The 14,076-nt window shown below is 40.8% G+C and overlaps 1 protein-coding gene across 1 annotated transcript in view; it reads right to left on the reverse strand.

The window, feature by feature from the left end:
- Positions 1-8,616, reverse strand: part of LOC131422054 (ral guanine nucleotide dissociation stimulator-like) — a 181,500-nt gene extending 172,884 nt beyond the window's left edge. The window contains exon 1 of the mRNA XM_058568913.1: positions 8,276-8,616. The gene's annotated coding sequence lies outside the window, so the exon portion shown is untranslated. The remainder of the gene's footprint in view (positions 1-8,275) is intronic.
- Positions 8,617-14,076: the final 5,460 nt, after the last annotated feature.

Here is a 14,076-nt window from a genome sequence, read left to right on the forward strand (position 1 = left end):
GAATACCATGTCATTAATTGTTTGGAATTATATCTAAGCTTTGATGCACTCTCTTCAGTGCCTTTTAAAATATCACTGTTCCTTACATTTAAATATCTTGTGATGGGTTTGTATCAGTCACCTTTTTTGTACCATTTCAGATCCTTTTGGGTCCTCATACCCTTGAGTCATATGTCATTTAGCAACCAGCTTTGTAGGTATCATATTTGCTTTATGCAAGTGCCTCCTGACAGCTCCCCACATTTTTTCCCTGTGCCCTCTGCCCCTCTCTCTCGCCCTGGGGTGTCCATGTTGATGCTGAGGTGTGAAAAACCTCTTGATCAAGCCCACTCGTGCACAACCACGTTCCTTGTTGTGTGGATGTGTGTGTGTTCAGCAATTCTGTATGGTCACAGGGTGCATGGCTATTATGGCATCTATGTGAAAGTGTGTTTTGTTGATGTGTGTGTGTTTAGAGAGTTCAAGTCACTGTGGTCTCTGAGACAGTGAGTGGTCTGTATGTGTCTGTGTTTGTGTGTGTCTTCTGAGTATCAGTGTTCATTATCGTGTAGTTTACAGTCTGAATGCTGCTGGTCATTTGCAAATAGTGTGTATGTGGGTGTGGGTGTGTGTTGTCAGCATTTCCACATGTTCAGAGGATGTCTGTCATTGTGGGAATGTGTGGAATAAGTACGTTGTTAGAGATCAGTGTGGGCACCAACATTGTTTGCCTGTTACTAGTTCAACACTCAACACTCCTGAAGAAACATTGAGTCCAGACATTCACAGGCTCCATCAGGCCCACAGAGATCCTACTCAGCTGTTTTCTTCCCATCACAAACATATGAACAGGTAGCCAAGGACCACTTGATATTTGAGGAATTTCTCTAGCATGAAAGATGGAGCAAAAAACACATACACTGAAGTGAGGGACTAAAGGAGCAGCAAGGAAATCCAGAGATCATAGTGAAACTTCAACTGCATATCTAGTAACATCTTCAAAACAATTAGAGATGGGCCAGTCCCATGGCCTAGTGGTTAAGTTCAGAGAACTTCACTTCAGGGGTCCAGGTGCAGTTCCTGGGCGTGGACCTACACCACCCATCAGTGGCCAGGCTGTGGTGGCAACCCACATACAAAATAGAGGAAGGCTGGCACAGATGTGAGCTCAGGGTGAATCTTCCTCAGCAAAAAGAAGAAGATTGGCAACAGATGTTAGCTCAGGGTGAATCCTCCTCAGCAAAGAAAATAAAAAAGAGAAAACAACCAGTAAGTGTATATATATGTATTGATGTTACTGCACAATATTGGGGTTCTTTTGCCCAATGCACATTAAAAAAGCCAATTATTCTGGCATCAGCTTTTGGGAAATGAAGTGTAGCTTTATTTTGTGAGATTGATCTGCAAGGAGACAGGGGGCATGTGTCTGTCTCAGATCTCAAGCCCTGATCCAGGGCTTGGGGCACAATTTATGGGATGAAGGGCAGGGTGGTCTGACATGTGGAGGTACATGATTGGAAGTAAGGAGAAGTGAGGGAATTGATGATCTGCACAAGCAAAGTCAAGCTTCATGGCTCTTCATCGGATGTGTGTTCACAAATTGGCAGTGTTACCATGATCAGAGAATGGAGTTTTTAGCTCCTTGATGTCAAAAACGTCACATATAAAGCATTTGTGAACTCCCAGTTGATGAGTTGGTGGTCCCAACTGGTCTGAACTGGACGAGGGGTCTCAGTTCCTGAAAGAAAACTCTTAAATACTCTGTTGATAAGATGGGGTCAGTTTAACTGGTCCTGGAGGGCCCAAGGTTGTGTTTGTATATGCACATGTATGCATATGCATGGGATTATCTGTATGTGTGTTAAATGTACAGTATACACAAAGCCAGGCTCTAGTTAAAGTGGTCAGGACAGATTTTAATCAGGCATATACCACTGCAATAGGGAAGAAGGAACAGGATGAACTGAATTCACTTTGATTTGTACAGAGGTGACTGGGCATTTGAAAGGGAGAATGAGGAAGCAGGCAGAGGAGTGAGCAGGGGCTCAGTAGAGTCAGGGAGGGGAAAGTTACAGAGTGTTGGTCAGTGCAATGTGATCTGGCCAGTTGTGTCTGCTAGTTGGAAATGATCAAAGTTTCACTTCTCTGCTCTCACAGAGTCTGGGAGACAGACACCCTGTCCTCCAATGGCTCTCAGGACCTTGAGAAATGCACTCCTGAGTTATAGGAGACACACATACAACTCAAAAGGACAGAGGAAAGATTCACAGTTGTAAGCACTTTTGGGTAAATGCTCTAAGAAAGGAATGTCAGGGTCCAATGATCGAGTGTTGGCCAGAACAGTCAATTCTTATGGCTGCCTTGAGCTTTCTCAGGCAGGCACTTTAAGGGGGCAGTGGTCATCCTAAGGATGTGGATTTGAGCTGTTAGAAACTATGTCAGTTTTTAAGTCTTATAAATTGTGTGTGGGGAGGTGAAATCATTTGTGCTGAGAGGCTGTAGATATTATAGGCCAAGATCGAGGCCTAGACAAGAATAGGGCTCAAAGGAGCCTGGCTTGAGTTTGGTCAAGTACAGGAAACTACATATATAAATAATATATGTATATTTTTTGAATAATACAAATCAGTATATTGAATAATATATTGAATTAAATATATATTTAATGAATATATAATGAATGTGTATGTTTATATATTTTTGAATTAAATAATATAAATATATATATGATTTAAAGGAATATTGACACATAATAACAGAAATTTACAGAATTCCTAAAAGACTTCTACTCTAGGTTCAGGAAGCTGAATACATCTCAAGAACAATTAAAAAAAAATATCTAGAGCCAGATCCATCCAGGGAAAGCAAAGAACACTAAATAAAAAAGAAGATACTCAAAGCCCCACAGAGGAACAGAACACTTACGGAGACTTACATTTAGACATATGATACATTTCTTAACAGTGGAAGACAAGAGAGAGTTGGATTAAATATTCAAGGTACAGAGAGAAAATAAATTTCAGTGTATATCCAATCAAACCATATCTCAAGGACTAGGGTGACTTAAAGATATTTTTATGGGAACACTTACTAAGAGTATTACCACCAACAAATGCTCATTAAGGATCTTCTAAAGAATGTACTTTAAGGGGGTCAGCCACCTGGTGTAGTGGTTTAAGTTCAGCACACTCCACTTCCAAGGTCTGAGTTTGTGGGTTTGGATCCCAGGTGTGGACCTACACCACTCATCAGCCATGCCATAGTGGCGACCCAGATACAAAATAAAGGAAGATTGGCAAAGATGTTAGCCCAGGGCTAATCTTCCTCAAGGAGAAAACTTAAAAATTATAAAAGAATGTACTTTAAGGAGAAAGAAATTGATAGAAGAAGAAATGCTAAGAGGTAAAAATGGATGATGAGGATAAAAACGGTTACACATCTGAATAAATCATTGAAAGCATGACTTAATGAAACAATAATAATATTGACAATGTATAACTGATGGAGTTAAACACTAATGACAAGAGAACTTCTGTTTTAGAGGAGACTAGGACAGGAAAGCATTCTTGCTGCAAAACTGGACAAAGCCAGATAAATCATAAATATATTTTCAGAGCATCAGAGAACTTCAGAATCAACCAACTAAAATTCCAAAAAGAAGAAAAAGTCTTTTATGTGGGCAAGGATTTTTATCTTTCTTTCCCCTGCAGGCGTTTTCTGATTCTGGGTGCCTGCTGAGGATCTGGTTTGCTCAGTCAGAGCCTCGGCTAGGGAAAAGAGAAACTAACCAAACTTGCAGTGATTCTGCAGGATTGGTGTGGCAGAGGAAACCCGAGGGCTTTCAGACACACAACTGCTCTTATCACAGCACCTGTACTAAGTTTTGGTGCCACACAGGAATCTGGGGATCTAGGCCAAAAGCTTCCACAAAACAAAGTGAAACCTCCAGAAGTGGTGGAAGTGGCCTAAGTCAAACATACTGCTAGTCTGACCTTCAGGGAATTTGCCATTTTGTGAAGCGATGTAAGGTAGGAGGCTGCAGAGCTGCGCTGAGTTGTCTGAAGGATGTAGCTGAATTTTCTGTGGGCTCCCAAACCTGAAGAGAGAGAGATCTACCAGACTTAGAACCAGACCCCTGTGCGGGGGAGGGGAGCACAGCAAACAGGAACCGGGGAAAGCGGAAGGGCTGGCTTTACTAAAAGTGAGACCCAGCGCCAACTCTGATCAACGTCTGATTGGACTCAGGTGCTCCAACCTCACTCTGTTTCTCAACGAAGCACAATAAGTTCATGTGGAGCCTCTCGAGTTACGTTACACAGACCTTCCAAAGACACTGGTGAGAGGATGGAGAAGGCAAGCCACAGACTGGGAGAAGACCTTTGCAAATCACATATCTGACAGGACTATAAAGAACTCTCAAAACTCGGCAATAAGACAATCCAAGTTTAAAATGGGCACAGATTTGGACACTTCACCAAAGAAGATACACAGATGGCAAATAAGCACATGAAAAGATGCTCAACGTCATTAATCGTGAGAAAAATGCACATAAAAACCACATTGAGATACTGCTACGTACCTATTGGAATGACTAGAATTAAAGAGGATGAACATACCAAGTGTTAATTTAGGGTGGAAAGTAACTGGAACACTCCTACATTGCTGGTGGGAAGACAAAGTGGTTCAGCCTCTTTGGAAAACAGTTTTATTTATTTTTTGTGAGGAAGATCAACCCTGAGCTAACATCCATGCCAATCCTCCTCTTTTTTTCCCCAAAGCCCCAGTAGATAGTTGTATGTCATAGTTGCACATCTTTATATTTGCTTTATGTGGGATGCGGCCTCAGCATGGGCGGAGAAGCGGTGCATCAGTGCATGCCCGGGATCCGAACCTGGGCCGCCAGTATTGGAGCGGACGCACTTAACCACTAACCAACGGGGCCGGCCCCTGGAAAACAGTTTTAAAGTGGAGTTTGTTATGCTGCTGTAACAAATCAACACAAATTTCATGGCTTAAAACAACTCAGATTTATTGTTTTACAGTTCTGTAGGGTAGCAGTCTGACACGGGTCTCCTTGGACTAAAATCAAGGTGTTGGCAGAGCTAGGTTCTTTTGGGGGGACTGTAAATGTTAATCAATTTCCTAGCCTTTTCAAGCTTCTAGAGACCACCACGTTCCTTAGCCTATGGCCCCCCCTCCTCCACCCTCAAGACCAAGAACTCTGCACCTCTCTTGCCCTGCCTCCCTTGTTGCATCTTTTTTCTACTCGCCTGCTTCTCTTTCCCTTTTAAGGGCCTTTGTGATGCACTGGGCCCACCTGGATAATCCAGGATAATCTCCCTATTTTGAAGTCAGTTGATTAGCAACCTTAATTCCATCTGCAAACTTAATTCACCTTTGCCAAGTAAACTAATGTATTCCCAGGTTCCAGGGATTAGGACATCTTTGTGGGCCATGACTTTGCTACCACAAACAGTTTTTAAAATAAAGTTAAACATACACATACCATGTGACCCAGCAATTCCACTTCTATGTGCTTACCCAAGAGGAGAAGACTAATGCTCACACAAAAACTTGTTTGCAAAGATTTATAGCAGCTTTATTCATAGTCAAAAAAGACAAAACTGAAAATAACTCAAATGTCCTACAACTGCTGGATGGATAAACTGTGGTACATTCACACGATACTACATTCAGCAATAAAACACAAGGAACTGCTGATACAGACAACAACATGGATGAACACTAAAATGAATGTATTGTGCTACATGAAAGAATCCAGACTCAAAAGGCCAAATACTGTAGGATTCCATTTATATGATATTCTAGAAAAGACAAACCATAGGGAAAGACAACAGATCATCAGTTGCCAGGGGTTAAGGGTGGGGGAAGAGTTGACTACAAAAGAGCAGCTCAAGGGAGTTCTGGGTGCTGGAACTGTTCTGTGTCTTGATTTTGGTAGTTGCACAGCTCTATGCTTTTGTCAAAACAGTTGTACAAAGAGGAAAACAAATACATCATTTCTCACTCATCAGATTGGCAAAACTTTAAAAATCTGACAATCCCGATCTGACAATTCCCAGGGCAAGGATGACTCAGACACTGTTGGCGGTAATGGAAATTGTTAAAACTTCAGAGGATGATTTGGCTGCAGCTTGTCAAGTTGCAGATTCACATCAGCCCCTTGTCCAGCAATCCACTCACAGGCAGGTTTCCATTCTAGGGAATCCACGTGTGCTCGAGGAGACACACACAAGTATAGTCATTAAACATGGTATGGGAATGAGTTAATTGTGGTTAGTAGTTATTTAAAAAAGAAAGGAAATATGCATATGGGAAAGAATCAACCCTGCTGGCTACATATGTGATCTGGGAAGGTAACTCACTGGTTTGTCTACTTAATAGTACGTAGCACAGACAGCACTGTACTAGGAATCTGGAGACAAGCATCTGAGCACATAGTTCCAACTCTGCCACTAAGTAGCAGTCAGACTATGGACAACTTAACTTGAGAAACCTCACTTTCCATTTCCTGGAAAATGAAGAGGTTAGGCTCGACAACCACTAAAATTATTTCCAACTCCACAATTCTATGATTCAATAAGTCAACAATCAAAAATTATATTCCAAAGTACCTATGTTCAGAAACTGTTTTTCCCAGATACCCTGAAACTGGAAACTATCAGGGAAATAGGATATCTTAAAATATTGATACATAAAATGGCCCAAATTTCTTGGTATGTCTATGACAAGCTGTTTAATCAAGATTGTAACTCAGAAAGAGCATATAAACAGCGAAACCTACCATATTGACTTGGGTCACCCTCAGGAAAAACATATGTCCTCTCCCACTTTAACATTCCAAAACAAATTCACCATACTAATGAGTCCATCTTGTCAAGTTCAGGTCTGTCTAGCCAAAAGTCATTCATGTATATGGTAAGATTTACTTGATTTTTTAACAAAGATAAAAAGATAAATGGCTTTTTGTATTTTTGCCTGTTTCATCTATAAAGATCTTACATTACAATTTAATAGCTTCAGCCTGCTACAGTAATTTAAAGAGCCTTTTGAAACTTGTAATATGCCATGTACAACAGGATCTAGTAAAAAAATCAGTAGTTCACAATCCAAAAATGCTTATTTAGATTCATTACCAACAATACTTACACTTCAAAGACACCTATAACCAACATGTCATTTGTTCCTACTGCAGAATTTAATAGGTTGTTAAATTCTGGTATCATCCAAAACTATAATTAGGCTGCTATCAATAAAATGTATTTTATTAATCAGAGATATTAAAACTAATGATTAAACTATTAAACTAAATGATTAACTAAATATTAAAACTAATGGCAACTAACGATCTGTTGTCTTTCCCTATGGTTTATCTTTTCTAGAATATCACATAAATGAAATCCTACCGTATTTGGCCTTTTAACCTTTCACCCTCTCAGCCAAATCAAAATTTGAAAATTCTTGTTCTATGAGCTTTCCAAATCTAAATTCTTACAATTCTAAATGAGTATGGAGACAAAACACACACTATATACTACTTCTAAAAACCTCCTCCTTATCCGATTTTAAATTTAGCACCAACTGCCAAGAAAAACCTTTCCACTGAAAACAAAATTCCGTACACATTACGTCAATCATCAATTGATCAGTCATCAGTCTATGTTAACATATGGTGAGTTATTATTAGGAAGCTACATAATTTTCACCAAAGACTGTTTAAAGCTCCTTTCATTAAATGCAGTTTACAACAATTCACAGGCTTCAAAGTTCGCCTTGCAAATATAGAGTCAATTATCAGAAACCATTAATGGGATTAGGCTTTTCTATAAAGGTGGTCCCAAGGAAGTAGGAACATTTATTTGTTTAAAGAACGCAGTGAGGAGCCCAATAGCCTGCGCGGAGTCAGGCAGAGGAGCGCTGACCACAGTCCATCTTCTGAAGGAAAGTGTTCACCCGGGGATGTAGAGACCTGGCCTAGACGGGGCCCCCGGGGGCACGAACTCAAGGGCGCGAGCAGAGGGCTGGCGACTCCCTGCCGCCCCCTGCACCTCCGCTGGGTGGGCAGGAGGCCCCGCCGGGGTGGGGCCCCGCCAAGACAGAGGGGCCCGCCGGCCAGGCGGCGTTCCTCTGCTCCTCCAAGGGACAGAGTTGGGCTCCCCCACCTGGGGCAGCCCGCCAGCAGCCCCGGCCCCCGGCCCCATCCGCCGACCCCCCCACCGCGCTCCCGCCATCTGCGGTGGAGATCTCCACGCCGAGCCCGCCGCCCACCGCCTACCTCAGCGCTGCCTCCTGCCCAGCGCTCCTCCACACTGCAGAAAGGAGAGCTCCCCAGCGCTGAAAATCCTGGAGGAAGGATCCAGAAACCGCCCATCCCCCCACACAAACCTCCGAGGAGGCCACCTCCGCACCAGGGACCCCGCCTCCAGTGCACGTTCCCCGGGGCTCTCCAGCTCGCCATCCCCTCTGCCGCTCTGAGAGCCAGTCCTGCGCATGCGCGGCCTTCAAGGATACAATGGGAACCTCTGGGGGGCACCGGGAGGGGGGTGGGGGTGTGGGGTCCAAGGTGTCCCTGAGAGGGAGAGCGGAAGCGGGCTGGCTCTCTGCAGTCCTTGACTCTGCTCTCCCTAGATGACCATCAGCTCCTGGAGAAAATATGCCTTCCCTTGAGGCGGCTCCTCCTGTCCTGAGAAGCACGTTACACGATCTAACATTTGTTTAAAAAAGAAGAATGACATCCTTAACACCTGATGTGTCGTGTCGTGTCCCCAGAAGAATTCTCTGCTTCCCCAGAAGACTAGACAGCGAGCAACTGGGACTGAGTTCTGACCTAGGAAGGAAGGACACTGAGGGCACAGCTGTCTCCCCTCTGCTGGCTCCTTCCCCTGATCTGTGCCCGTGATGGGGACACAGCTTTGGGGACTCGTGCAGGTGACAACGCTCACATGTTTGCCCACCATATTACATTTCTTATGATTGAGTGGTTAAAACGGGAGGCTAGCTGTCTGTTTTGCCGACGATTTCACTTGCAGAAGTCTTTGGACAAAGAAGTTTGTTTTCTTAATATCTGATTTTAGTAATCAATAACAATAGTTAAAATACTTATTTTCTTAATCTCATTGGCATGCTAAAACAAACAAGTCACTTGGTTTTCACCAAATTGGCCACATTTTCATTAAAACTTTGGAAGTATTGCTGTTTGAGGTAAAGAAAGCATTTGGGAAGAACAATTACCCTTGGATAATATCTTCCCACATAAATGTACAAACACACAGTTATGAGCCGTTCTGAGGGGCCTGGGAAATCCAGTTTGAGTTTGACAATGGATCGTCTGAAGTAAGGTTAAATCAGTAATTTCTGAGGAGTTTGCAAGTAAATATTCACGTCGCCTTTGATGGTGCTCAGGGCAAGCTGCCCCAGGAAGCACCACTCTGGTATGCGGATTATTTCGAGCTGAAGACAATAAGGACTCAGAGAGCTCAGGAAAAATATTTGAGTTTCCCCTCCCAAACTGCCTAAAGAATTTAAAACCAAAAAAAAATCTGTTTTAGGAAGGGGTTATTATCATGACTGCTATAAAAGATAATTTAGGATAGAGGTTACAATAGAAAAGGCACCAACAAGCCCATCTTATCCGGAGTCCTGTCTCTCTGGCCACATTCTTTGGATGGCCCTGCAGGAGTTGCCAGACAATCATTTACATTTATAAGGGAAATCTCCATTTGTAAAGGTATCTCCCTCTCTGTTTGGAGAAGAGAGGGAGGGTGAGCTCATTTCTAGTAACTTATCAATGTGGAAGATGAGGCCTTGGGGCTGTATAATAAACCTTACTCTTGTTTACTGTGCTTTAGTGGTAATCTCCTGTAATTGACTCCCCCACCCCCAAAATCCTCCTTTGTCATTGGCTGAAAATGATATTTAAGACGAGAATTTCTGCTATTGTGTGGAGAAACACAGTGTCCCTGCTTTCTCCCATGTATACATGTTATTAAACTTGGTATTATTTTCTCCTGCTAACCTGTCTTGTTGATTATTTGGCCAGCCAGAAGAACCTTAAGGGAAAGGGCAGAGGGAGATTCTCCCTCTTCCCCCGACACCTTCATCAAATACGTCTGGTGATTTAAATGAAGGTTGAGCTTAATGATAAAAGTTTTAAAGAGGCTGAGAAATGTTAAGTAAATGTACTTAAAACAAAAAGGTGCAAATCAAAGTAAAGCCTGCCATTATCCTCTTTAAAACAGAGTCACAGTAGCAGTATTGTCAAGGTATGAGAAGGAATAGAAATGCTTTATAAAGTCAATTCTTCACTTCTAAAGGACCTAACGTGACATTCTAGAAGTCTCCATAGTCTTTCACTCATCTAGATAAAATTGCTCAATTTATATTTTAAAGACTAATGAATCTGAGGGCAAAATATTCAAGGTCAGTGTTCAATTGTTTTTCATTGTTGCAAAGTACATGGGTATAAAATGTGTCTGAAATCCATGGTCTTGGAGAAGAAAAATATATAGAACTTATTTATCACTCTCGCAGCATGTCCTGACTTAATCCTACAAATATCCCAAGAATAAAACCTCAGTGAATTCCATTCTGTTCTTAAATATGACATCTTTCATTTCTAATGAATATTCTCAAATTAGGCTCTAGCTAGTAATTATGTTCCTGATGCAAATAGGAAGTAAAAAAGAATCCATGCTTGATTAACTTGGGCTCAAGAGGACTACTTAGAACCAAAATTTGTTTTTTGCTTTGTTTTTCTTTATCGATTTCTTTCTTTCTGCTCAGCGGAGTCAGCAGATAAATGACACAAAAAGCTGAGAGACTGGAGGGCAGGGTCTTGAAGAATGTAGGATTTCCTAAACTTCCAGATCTTTTTTATCTTTAAAATTCTGTGATTTTTGCTATTTATATAGGGGTTCATTTTTTTCATTATTTCTAATAGTGATCATAATAGTGAGACTAACAAAACTTAGCACCTGTGGAACATTTTTCGTCGTAAAAATTTACGTCATTCTGACAACTGTTAATATTTTAAAAAGCCACTAAGAGCTAATCTGATGCTCAGAGGATTTTTAGGGTGGTGAGATTGTTCTGTACATAATGGTGGCTACGTGTCACTATATGTGTGTCAAAACCCATGGAACTGTACAACATAAAGAGTGACGCTTAATCTAGGGACTGTAGTTCATAATGTGAGAGATCAAGATTTGGCCACCCTGAAATCTATCTCTTTACCTTGGTTGTTTTCTCTGAGAACATTTGACCTCCCCCACTAACTGCCTAAAGAATTTGACGTGGTAACTCCTTCCTGGAACAGATCTTCTATCTGATGGCTGTAATATATTGTAAAATAGATGTTACAATAGAAAAGGCACCAACAAGCCCATCTTATCAGAAGTTCTGTCTCCAGAACTGTCTCTTTGTATGGCCCTGCAAGGAGTTGCCAGACAGACATTTACATTTATAAGGGAAATCTCCATTTGTAAAGGTGTCTCCCTCTCTGTATTTGGGAAGAGGGGAGATGAACTCATTCCTAGAAACTTATCAATGTGAAAAGTGAGGCCTTAAATCTGCATAACAGCCTTACTCTTGTTTACTGTGCTTTAGTGGTAATCTCCTGTAACTGACTCCCCCCACCCCCAACATCCTCCTTTGTCATTAGCTCAATATGGTATGTAAAACGAGAATTTCTGCTATTGTGTTGAGAAACGCAGTGTCCCTGCTTTCTCCCATGTATACATGTTATTAAACTTGGTATTATTTTCTCCTGCTAACCTGTCTTGTTGATTATTTGGGCAGCCATAAAATCCTTAAGGAAAAGGGCAGAGGGAGATTCTCCCTCTCTCCCCACACCTGCAATACCTACACATTTGGGTGAATTCCTCTCTTCCGAGATTCCCCCAAAATATTTCGAGGTTCCTTGTACCTGCTACATAAGTGACATTCTTTACTTATCCAGTAAATGCTGCTTGGAACATTGAACATAAGGTACCAGGCCAATATTTCCACATGGCTTTATTCCATAAAGTCCAATCTTCATTCCTCTAAACTGTATGGCTATATCGCAAATATGATGTTCCAGTCACAGCCTTGGTAATATAACCAGTGTTTCCAATTGTGTCCTGTTACAAGGAGAACAGATTCTTATTGAACTTATGCGAATAACTATATTGCCATGAAAACAACAATACTTACTTACTAAGAGTTTTTAAATTCTGGAGGGATCAGGTAGAGAGAAAAAGAGAAATATTTAATATTGCTTACAAAAGTATCATTTAGCAAATTGCTATAAGTCATAGCTAGCTCAGGAGAAAAGAGAAAAAGTTTTCCTTAAATTTGAAAAAACATTAAAAATTCCACAATACTTCAAATAAAAAATCATAAAAATTATAATCATCCTTATCAGTTCATTCAGTCCTGTGTAATCCATTTTTGATCCCAATCTTTTTGTTAGTGGCCTCATGAAGTCATCAGTTTCTCCATCATATTTCTGTAATTTCTTACCCAGTTCAGTTTTATGATCAGCAAGTTTATCAGAAGCCTGTACTCCAGTGTAACTGTCACAGTCCTTTCCATGAATTTTTCTGAAGTTGAAACATTTTGCAAAAGCATTAGAGCAAAGAAATAAGTCTGCAAACAAGACCTCAAAATGGTAATTGACAAAGAAATTTGGTTAATTTTGTGACATACGACACTTTAAAATAATAATAACCAGAATTATGACTGATAACAAGGACAGATCAGAATTTCAGTAATGTTATACAATTTTAAAACGCCTATATCAATAACATTTACCCACAAACTACCACCTAAGCAGGTTTATCATCACTTGTCTGACAATGCTTCCCATGTAGTTTAACATACTGAGTAAGCCTAATAAGTTTAGTATCTTCCTCCTTATAGGAAGAGAGCAAATATCTCCAAAATAGGATGAGAAGAAGACAACATCAGTTGTAGACAGCTGTCCCAAGACTCCAGACCAGGACTGTATTCCCAACTTTACATCCACTCATTTAAACCTTTGTTATGCTTAAACTGTATACCTATTTTATAATTGTTACATTTAAGATTTTCAGAATACTATCATACTTAAGGAAAGTGATTGATTTGGAACAGACTGGTCTTAAAGTCCAGGCATTTATCGGGTGGCTCCTAATAGAACTTAATGGTTATATAGAACAAATCTCTGGCCTTGACTACTGGCCTGATGGCTAAAACTCTGCACCCGATCTTCCCTTAAATGCAGCGAAGGATTCACAGTGACAATTGCTGCCAACCTGCCGCTGCTTAAGGCCAGACGGGCTCATTGAGTGTTCCCCTGGTATGACCACCGAGCAGCTAGCTATATTTGTTCCTTTTTTAAGGCTAAATGGTGTCACATCACATACAGAAGCCCTTAATGACAGTCAAGCAGGAATTGCCTTATTAAATACTAAAATGTCTTTAATAAAAACACTGTCCTTCAAAATAGAATGGCCTTAGATATTTTAACTACATCCCAAGGTGGTACATGTACAATCATTCAAACTGAATGCTGTGTTTTCATACCTGACGAGTCTTCTAATGTGTCGTCTCTGCTAAAGCCCATGAAAAAGCAGGTGAATGCCCTAAGCGATCCTGCACCCGGTCTTGAGTTGTTTGGTTGGCTCCCTTCTGGTATTGGTTCCCTTTTTCCATCTGCATTGCAATTCCTATTTCTATTACTTCTTGGAATTCTTGTACTAGCCATAATATTTAAACTAATTGCTGTTTTCTATACTCAGTGCTGTAAGACTGTCATGTAAGCTGGAGTAATGAAAGCTGAGGTGGTCGATTGATCTTATAACCTTGGACCAACTTCCTTTTTTCATAGGGACTATGCCTAAGAACTCATTTTACACTAATCTTTTCAAAGATGTTAAATTATTATCATTGTTACTGTACTTGTTCTAGAATTGTGAATAGTGTAAATACAAGGATTCATAAAAAGCACATACACAATGTTTGTGCAACAACCTAAAATTAATCCAAAACCCTTGAAATGCTTCCTCTATTAATATATATATACCTCTTTGCTTGTCCACTATATCCAATTAATTC

The sequence above is a fragment of the Diceros bicornis genome, chromosome 26 (genome assembly GCF_020826845.1).
Source record: "Diceros bicornis minor isolate mBicDic1 chromosome 26, mDicBic1.mat.cur, whole genome shotgun sequence".
NCBI classification, from domain to species: domain Eukaryota; kingdom Metazoa; phylum Chordata; class Mammalia; order Perissodactyla; family Rhinocerotidae; genus Diceros; species Diceros bicornis.